This window comes from Macrobrachium rosenbergii, chromosome 53 (assembly GCF_040412425.1).
Source record: "Macrobrachium rosenbergii isolate ZJJX-2024 chromosome 53, ASM4041242v1, whole genome shotgun sequence".
Lineage (NCBI taxonomy): Eukaryota > Metazoa > Arthropoda > Malacostraca > Decapoda > Palaemonidae > Macrobrachium > Macrobrachium rosenbergii.
In genome coordinates this window covers 43,265,714-43,276,471 of record NC_089793.1, presented here as the reverse complement: position 1 = coordinate 43,276,471, position 10,758 = coordinate 43,265,714, and the positions used below count along the sequence as shown (strand labels likewise).

General features: G+C 37.9%; 1 non-coding gene across 1 annotated transcript; it reads left to right on the top strand.

Annotated features, from left to right (window-relative positions):
- Window positions 1-2,190: 2,190 nt before the first annotated feature.
- On the top strand, window positions 2,191-2,261 carry TRNAG-GCC (transfer RNA glycine (anticodon GCC)). Its single transcript has one exon. It is a non-coding gene; the product is annotated as a tRNA-Gly (tRNA).
- The last annotated feature ends 8,497 nt before the right edge of the window (window positions 2,262-10,758 follow it).

Sequence of the window (10,758 nt, the reverse complement as noted above, 5' to 3'; positions counted from 1 at the left end):
TATATATATGTGTGTGTGTGTGTGTGTGTGTGTGTGTGTATGTATATATAATGTATATATGGTGTATCACCTCACTGTGACACACACACATACATATATATCTCTATATATATACATGTATATATATACACATATATATAAACATATGAATATATACAGTATATATATATATATATATATATATATATATAATATATATATATATATATATATGAAAGAGTTAAATTAAAACAACAAAGATCATGACATGACCTGTAAAACGTTGGTATGAAACATATTTTAGAAGCTGGTAAAAACTCTACGGTTTCTAAACGTACATGTTGGATCCGGATTATTGAGGGGTATAAAAACTGAATAATTACGTCAATTGCAATTTTTCACATAGTCCTCAAAATTTCTTAGGTGTATTTCCGTTTTTCAAATATCTTTATCCTTTTTCATGAGAATGCGACTACTCCATGCCAAATGATCATGATAAAACTGCGTTAAAATAACTACTCCACAGCTGTGCAATTTCTGCATACCTGCACAAAGGTTAAAATCTATTCTTAAACTTTATTGCAATCCTTAAGCCATCGGTATCAATTTTGATTAAAAACTAAAGAATCGACCAATTACATCCCCACAATCACATGGATAAGCGCTAAATAACTGTAAGTTAGTAGGTACTGCAAAAATACAAAGCTATCACCTCCACCAGCACATAAAAATAAAATTAACGCATAAAAAGGAATTCTCGTTCTGCCTCTTCAGACAAGGTAACCGACGAAAACAATACCACCCAGTAATTAAACACAACGAGAACCCTGTTAACCAGCTAGTGTGTGCTCCCCTTCCCCCGCCCCACCCCGACCAACAGGAACACAGCATCACAGCCGAGCGCAGACGATGATGCTGAAGATGACGAATTGCCGAAATCCGCGCGAGGTCTTACATTGTAAATTACGGCAAGTGATTTATTTAAATAACGGCGTGTGATTTATTGAGAAACAGCTGCTGAGGCGGTTTTTGCGGTCGCTCCCTTGTTGACACAGGACTGAGATCTTTCGGCTCTCCTCAGATACAGGAAGAGGGGGAGAAGAGGGGGGAGTAGGTATGGGTGAGGTGGGGGGGGTGTTCAGAATGGGATAGAAATTTGCAAATATTCACTTCAAGGGAAGATATGCAATTAAAGGGCCAACTTCATGGGAATGAAAACACAAGATATTGTTTTCAAAGTTGGTAACCATTTACGGTCTAAAAAACAAACCTGCCCAACACTGCTGCGATGTTCGTAGTAAACCGCCCAGAGAATTGAAAAATGATTACCGGGCGAACTATGTTCAATCTGATCCCGAGACCTGGAAACAGCGGATAACTGAAAGCATCTTAACTTTAAAGCAAAAAGATCAGTCACGAAAGAGATGGGAAGGGGTCTTCTGTATCTTGACGACGGCGTTTTCATATTCTATGTAACCGAAAGTCTTTCTTTATTTTTGTCTTACTGTATCTCCATAACTTTTTTATTGTTATTATCGTTATTATTATTATTGCTTTTGTTATCAGTATGGCCGTCTTGCTGTGTATCTCCATAAAAAGTTGGCGGCTATTACGCATAACGATAAACTGTTATGCTTTCATTTTCATCTACGATAATGAGACGGATACGAAGAGAATGTATGAAGAGTCAACATCTGGTGATGCACCTTCCACGGCGAGTTTAAGTGATGCCCTTTTAAGTAAGGTTCCAGGTCTGGTTTCCGGTTATACTGTTATCATTTTTGCCCATCTCTATGCTCTCATTGTTCCTCGAGTTTTTATTACTGACATTATTGTTACTGTTAATTTTCTCATCAGTATTGTATCTAATTATTTTTAATTTCTCTTGCATGGACTGCTATCACCGATACTATACATTCTTTACTGTCGGATTTATTGTGGATACAACTGAGTAACGTCAGCTTAACACAATTGTATCATTACGTATAGCACATGTATCAACTTTATTACTACTGGCATAATATTACCATTATCAATATTATAATTTTCCTTTAAATTGTAATTTGTACTGCCATGGTTATATCTACACTTGCAAAGTGTCATGGACTGAAAAGTATATATAAAGTAATAATCATTATTAGATGCTCCAATGTAAAACATATTTTGGCAAAAATAATTTACACAAAACTACTCATTACCAACATCTCTGAAGCATCGGTGGTTCAGTGGTAGAATTCTCGCCTGCCACGCGGGAGGCCCGGGTTCGATTCCCGGCCGATGCATAAAGTTTTTCGAAACCCATCTGCCTCCGTCTTGGCACCGACGTCATAGTATTGTCAACACAAAAATCGTATATGCATTCTACTATGTCCAAAATCCCGACAATTCCCAAATGTTTTGTTATATTAGAAATTTCCGTTTTACCAACGCCAAAAAGTATTTATTTTTATTAAAAATCCGTTTCCCTTAGAGATAAATGACTTGAGAAAAACCAACCTTTCCTTAAGAGATAAATGACTTAAGAAAAACCAGCCTAACTATTACTGCACTGATACTCTGAGCACTGATTGCTTCCTTCAGGAGTTCATCAAATACTGCACATTTCTATATTCATTCCGTTTCAGTTAAACAGTCCTCTGTGGACCTAACAGGTTAGCGAAAGATCCTAATTACATTCACTGGTATTTGTGTATGTCGATAAGATTAATTAAAAGAAGTTTATTATTAGTGAGCAAATTCGCATCAAGACAAAAAGCCATTTACTAGCAAATTAAACTTCTAAAAAAAAAAAAAAATAATAATAATATTTCTGAGAGAATTGCTAAAGCATTTTGCTTAATTCACACACTGGCGATTCAAGATCGCGCATGTCGTAACGGTCGAAAATTTGCTCATTACGACCTCATAACGATACAATTACGACCAAATCGCCACGAATTGTAACCGCATCGCCGAGTTTGTCGACGTGCACCAAGTGATGGTGGATCTGCAACACCACCCAACACATAGGCAGTTGAGTCACCACAACTGTCATTTGTTGTCATGTCATTGTGCAGGACGCAACACTGACGCAATGGCGTCGCCATTTAATTACGCTAGTCGTAACTCGCAGTGGCGACATGTGGCATCCAGTACGACATGGGCCATGTACTTGGCAACCCCACGTCATGCGCCAAGTGGGTTGCGCAGTGGCAACGTGACTCATGTATGTCACCGTCCATAAAAGGCAGCATCTCAGACGAGAGGTCAACAGTCTTTCAACAGCGACCTCACCGTGACCTCTGCTGCTATCCTTGCTGTGCCCTTTGTAGGATTATCTCTGTCAGGATGCCAAAAACCCTTCAGGTGAAGAAGAGGACAATGAAGATCGTGCCCTACAAGGACGCCCCTCTTCAGGATGCTCCTTCTAACTCTGCAGCAGCCGTCCAGCACCACGGTTCTTTGTCCTCTGCTGCTTCTTCTGCTGACTGTGACTCGCATCCGCAGGCCCTTCATCGAGCCGCCGAAGAATCGTCTCCGCCGACGTCAGTGGCCCCAAACTGACCACGAGGAGGAAGTGAACCCCGTGACCTTGGAACTACCCGGGGATGAGGCCGAGGTCCTGTCCAAGGATGACGTCCTTGGCGACGACGAGAACATACCTACAACGGATGCAGAGAGGGTCGACGAGGGGTCGCAGAAACGTAGAAGAAAACTCTTTGTGTCTTCCTGTCAGACGATCAGGAGAGGATGTTGGGGAATGGCTGCAGGAGCACCCCTTTCTGTATGACAGGGGCCTCACTGAATTCAAGGAGGTGGCGAAGAAGATGCGACTACTGGCAAAGAAGGCCAAGACCCTCGACCCGCCTTTGACAGGACCTCAGCTGAGTACCTGGTTGAAGTCTATCAGAACCAGGTATGGGCGGCTGACGAAGTGCAAGAGCGGCCAGGCATCAGTGAGGGACCTGACAGAGAGGAAAAGTGGATTCTGACGACATTTAGCTTCTTCGGGAAACACGTTGTCCATCAGAAGAAGCTGAATACCCTTGGATTGAGAGAGGTAATCAGAAAATTGTTCTGCCCTGTATTGGTTTCATATGCTAAAATTGTTTGTTAATTTTATTATTAGATATCATAATATACGGTCTTCTCTCCGTGCCTGCAGACGGAGATCGGGTTTCTGGCGCAGAAACTGCAGAAGGCGACGAGACGAAAGAAGGGAGACTGAAAACAAGTTTTGATCTGTTCCCAAGCACCAGACAGACGTTTCTGGAAATGGAGCAAGATTCGTCAACCAGAACTTTCCTGCCTCAGCCTCCTGCACCTATGCCTTCAACATCCTTCGCGCAACCGGACCAAGTTTACCAGGTGACAGGGCAGCAACTGGCTATGTATAACCAGGGTCAGCGCATGTCACCTTGGCCAGGCACTCTTCCTGTTCGTGGGTCGTCTACATCCATACATTTTATGCCACAGTCGTCTTTAATAAAGTTTCTTAGAGTCCATAATACCCACTACTACAAGTGCCACTTCGATGATGCCTCCCACTTCAAGCGCCACTACGACGACGGCTCCTAGTACTTCTCAGCCTTAAAATGTATTTTTGTCCCCTGGTTTTTCTTTTTGTTATTGTTTCCTCAATAATAAAAAGAAAAAAAATTCTTCTTGTAACTTTTCTCTAGTAATTAAAACAATGCTGCTGTAAATTTTTCTTCTAACTTTTCTATATGCTACTGTAAATTCTTCTTGTAACTGTTCTAAAGATATATGCTACTATAAATCACATACGTATATCTTTATAATATAATAAATTGTGTAACATGTTTATATTGTGTATGTACTAAATTTTCCTAAAAGCACTAATAACTGAATGTTATTTTCTATAACAATACTTTTACATTACTTCAACAACTGAAATGTTGAACACAGTAATTTCTTTTAACAATTTCCTCAACCACAAACCGTCTCCAATATTTTCAAGGTTATTAAACTGGATATGAATGAAGGTATGATATATTTTCATAAGGTAAGATAAAGACAAAATGACACGGAAAATAGCAAAAAGTAATGTGGAAATCAAAATTTTCAGCATTTTTTAAATACTTTCAGAATTTCAGATAAATAAAAAATAACACATGAAAACTAGTAATAAGTAAAATGTGTTAAAGATTCTCAGTATTGCTGACACATTGTGAGAACTTCAGATATAGATAAAAATGAAACTGAATGCAACTATGAATAAAAATATATATGGTAATAATATCAATATTTTGACATTTAAAATTTTATTTACGAAATTTACATAGTTTTTAAACATGATCTTTTTATATACAAATAAGTCAATCAGCTGATAATCAAATACATTTTATTAGAATATTCTGAAGTAAGAGATTAAAAGGCATTATCTAATTTTAGTAAAATATATATTGGATTCAAGGTTCTCAGTATTGTTGATATATTTTGAGAACTTCAGATATAGATAAAAATGACACTGAATACAACTAAAAATAAAATATATACGGTAATAATACCAATATATTTGAATTTCAACTTTTATTCAAGAAATTTACATAGTTTTTAAGCACGATTTTCTTTTATACAAATAAGTCAGTCAGCAGATAATGCAATCAAATCCAATTTATTAGAATATTCATAAGTAAGAAATGAAACGGCATTTTCTATTATTTTCTTATGTCATTGATTCCTGCCAATGAACGGAGCCTGCAGGGGAGTTTACATATTTAGGCAGGTGGTCACGTTGCTTCCCAGTCATGGCTGATGTCTGCCGGTTTTGGGGAGTCAGGCTTGGTAAAAATAGCTCAGGCCTCCAGCTTCCAGGTAGGACCTCATGTGTCACTGAGTCCTCTTGATCTCCCTCACTCCTGGCATGAGGATATCTCGTCAAAATTAAGTTGTGCAACACACAAGCGGCCAACACCACGGACTCGATACGATCACGACGAGGATGTATGGGCGTCTGAAACACTCTGAATCTGTGGGAGCAAATGGAAAATACTGATTTAGTTATTAGATGGTATACATAAGGTATTTCATATTAAATACATATTTCAACAAGCTGACCAGATAAAGACATCAATAATTGTGAACAATATCTACCTGCTTGCTAGGATCCCACAGGCATTTTCCACTGTACTTCTTGCCCTGCTTAGTCGATAGCTGTAGATGCGTTCAGGTTTTGTCAGGCTTCATGCAGGGTGTGGTTTCATCAGATACTTTTTAAGAGCGAAGGCGTCATCTCCAATGAAGAAATAGTCGACTGGGGGTTTATCTTCAGTTTCGTTTGGCAATCTTTCTGGGGTAGGCAGGTTGGCTTCGTGTCGATCCAGCATTTTGCTGAGCTGTCTTGGTAAAGACACCACCATCAGACTCGGTATGGTACCTACATCCATGTACAGGAACTTGTACTCAGCGTCAACAACTCCTAGTAGAATGGCAGAGTAAAACTTCTTATAATTAAAATAATGAGTTCCTCCAGAGGCTGGGTTCTGGATGTGGACGTGTTTGCCGTCCGTTGCTCCAGGGGTGTGTGGAAATTCCATCGTTGCTCAAACTCAAGGGCTATCTCCTTCCATTGCCCTGGGGTGCTGGGTACTTGGCATGACCTCATATCCATAGGCAGCCACAATGGCCCTACAAGTCTCAGGCACAATACTGCAGATCGTGTTAGAAGTTACTTGGAATTGGTAGGACAGGTTCTTGTAGGATTCTCCAGTTGCAAGGTAATGTATAGGGTAACTGCAACACGCAGGCCTGGCTCAATGGGTCTTCTCCAGAATGTGAGGGTCTTCTTTATGTAGGGTGTGACACGTTCCACAATTTCATTGAAAAGCTCCTCTGTAAACCTGGTAAAATTCCGGTACTGTCCTGGATTTTCAGTTGCCAATTCTTTCATCAAGTTGTCATAGTATCCTTTCTCCTGTCTTCGTTGTAAGTAGAGCCAGACCCAGCAACTTCTTGGTGTTTCCTTTGCTTCTTGAGTTTTCTTAATTGCAACATGGCATCATAATAATCCAAAATGCATTTAACTAATTCAGGATCATGTAGGTTCTCAGGTATGAGGTTCAGCAAATCCATGTCCTCCATGTTCTTGCTCTGTCTGCGGCTGCAACGAGAATGATCGGTGACGAGTTCACCTGGCAATATATGGTGGCATCCAAGTTCACGACACAATTACAATGACGTTGCGTATGTCGACATGTGACTTCACTACATCGCAATTAAATCGCCATGCCTTTACGCACTGTCGCAACCGCCAAATTTGGACATGGCCTATCGCTGACATGCGCGTACGACTACGCATGTACGTGATCTCATCTCGACGTGTGCAATGCTGTCGCTATGGTTAACTGCATATGACACCATGGCGTCGTAATCAGCTGACATTTGTGTTTTTTTGCGGCCCAAGGACTGCGACTGATCGCCAAAACCAGCCATTACAACATGTGCGGTTTTGAATCGCCAATGTGTGAGTCAGGCATTACTTATCATACCAATTCCTGAGCAGTTTCTCTAAACAAGGTTCTTTTAAAGGCAGAAAACTCCAACAAATTTCACCCAACAAAATGATTTTGTAAAATGCAAATGCCCCAGTGATAGCTATTCTCAATATGAATGTCATGGTCAAGGTTACAAGGATATTACTTTTAGCGCCATTTGAAAGGGGATTCATTAGCAGAACATGCATGATAACACGAAGTTCCTATTTCACATAGTTCAAAAGCAATGGCCATGGTTAAAGCTGAGACCCACAAATTAGCCTCTTGGCAAAATCGCCCTCCCCCCCGCCAAATAACAAAACCAGGTAACGTTCACACTGACACACAGACAGGACGGAATAGACAGATGATCCCCACTTCATGTATAATTAGCTGCATTCATACCTTGTATACTGACGTGGTACCTCTAGAAATATCATGACAACGATGATTGCTCACGGAAGCTATCGGGCCACTATAAAATGTAAACCATTGTAAATAATAATGGCGACAACAGTTACGCTGTTATGAACATTGATAGCATATAAATTTCAACTTCATGTGAATATTAAAAAGTACTCTAATCCTAACAGATTAAGATGTTTAATAATCTACATCCTTATAGTTACTTCTCCGCTCCTCACACTTCTCCTTCAGATAAAAGATAATGGTAAAATGATACTCATATTTAGAAATGTGACTATACAGTATAGCATACGAAAGGACGAAACAAATGCCAGTTGATATGTAAACAACATTTGTTTGGACAAATAATCAGTTCTGATCATTATAAATTTAGTCAAGTCTTTAGGTGTTCTAGTAGCTTCAGTCAGTGATGCCAACTTTTCCAGAATATTCCTGAACAGGCACTAATCTGATGTACAGGTATAAATGCAGGTAGCAGTGGATACATACACTGCAATCTACCTTTGTAGCAAGTTTAAATGAAATCCCTTCAGCCGTGTAGGATCAGTAGCGATGAAAAGGCAGACGGATCGACAAACGGAGGGAAAACAATAATTCCCCGATTTTGTTGGTAAGGACTAATTGGTAAGATATATCAGTCGAGGAAGATACATATGAAATAATCACAGAAATACTTATCATTAAAACTCATGACGTCATCCCAATGGTCATGAATGCATCCGTTCAGGATATCGATTACACCAACGACAGGAGGGAAATTATGAGATAAGACCCCGTACTTAATTGAGTGTGTAAAAGCTTAACTAAAACATTGAAATGCTGAGTCTTCTACGTTTGATCCACACGAAAATTTCTATAATAATAATAATAATAATAATAATAATAATAATAATAATTATAATAATAATAATAATAACAATAATAATAATAATAAAAAGGGTGGCTGCATCATGCGATTTAATTTTATATCGAGTCTACTCCATTTTCCTTAAAGACTCAATATAAGATTAATTCGCGTGATGCAAAAATCCTTTTTATCAGGACATGCTTAGAGAGGGCTTTCTTTATAATAATAATAATAATAATAATAATAATAATAATAATAATAATAATAATAATAATAATATCACGGAAGAAGACCCTCTTTCAGGCAAACTTCATTGAACAGTATGGTCGTCTGGATGCCATTTAGCTTATATCGTAGTTTCTCAATACACGCTAAACAGCATCCAGACGGCCATACTACTCAATGAAATATAATAATAATAATAATAATAATAATAATAATAATAATAATAATAATAATAATAATATCTGATTACATAATTTCACTGATAATAAAGTTTCCTTCATTGGCATTTTCGAAACCTTTCTTTTCTTGCGAAATGCAATATCAGCATGAAGCAGACCTTAAATACCCAAAGACTGCAATTCACATATTCATAATAATTATGATTTTTATCTGGACTGTTAAGATGGTGCGCATATCCGTATGCAACACGCCAAAAACAAGAACTTACACGTGCGCACGCACACACATATATATATATATGTGTGTGTAATAATATTGACAAGTACATATATATATATATATATATATATATATATATATATATATATATATATATATATATATATATGTACTTGTATATATTACTTGTCACTCTCATATATGTGTGTGTGTGCGTGCTGCCATGTAAGTTCTTGTTTTTAATACCTGCTGATCCAGACAAAAAATCGTAATTATGCTCGAATATGTCTTTGAGCTGTTGGAGTGCTGCTTCGCTGTGATATTACGACCTAAACGAAGGTTTCAGCGCAGTGAAGAAAACCATTGCTCAGTGAAGTATGTGATCATGTGTCAGTGTGTGTGTGTGTGTGTGTGTGCGTATTGTGTCTGTGCATTGAGTAGTATGGCCGTCTGGATGCTGTTTGCGTGTATTGAGAAACTACGATATAAGCTAAGTAGCATTCAGACGACCATACTGTTCAATGAAGTTTGCCTGAAAGGTCTTCTTCCGTGATATTATTGTGTGTGTGTGTTATTATTATTATTATTATTATTATTATTATTATTATTATTATTAATATATATATATACATATACTGTATATATATATATATATATATATATAGGTAAGTGTGTCAAGTATTACTTGTCACGATTACCACATGTACATGGATTTGTAATAACTACAGTGATTGCTGAAGTCTATACCACTCTGACTGCTGGTTTACATAAACTCGCCGCAATTCATTGTACTTGGGTTCGAATTTCTCTACAGGAACTGGGGTTTCTTTATTTGGATTCAAGGCTTCTTAGTCATTGTGGGTAATAAATATATATATATATATATATATATATATATATATATATATATAATAAATATATATATATATATATATATATATATATACACACACACATATATAATATATATATATATATCATAGGTTTTACAAAACAATAGGAATATGGGTGTGAATGGGCTCCACCTTTCATTCTATGTTGGTGTTGGAATCAAGTCATACATTTTCAACTACCATTAAAACTCGACGAGCTTTGATCTGATTCTGTTAACCTACAGTTGCTGATGATTTTGAGCAATAAATTCCATCTTACGAAACCACCCATACTGAGAGACTCAGAGTACTTATCTGTCATTACGAGAGATCTGCCCTTCTAACTAATCAGGATATAATGGCGTGGATTGATCGATAATACCCATCCATTGGTAAATAAGGATAATATCTCTCCCTCCCTCTCTTGTTAAGTAAAGTTTCGCTTTCATTACTCCGGCCTCTTCCGACTCTGTACAAACCCCTACATCACATCCACCTCTCCCTCTCGCCGAAGAAAAAAGTTGACTTTCATTAC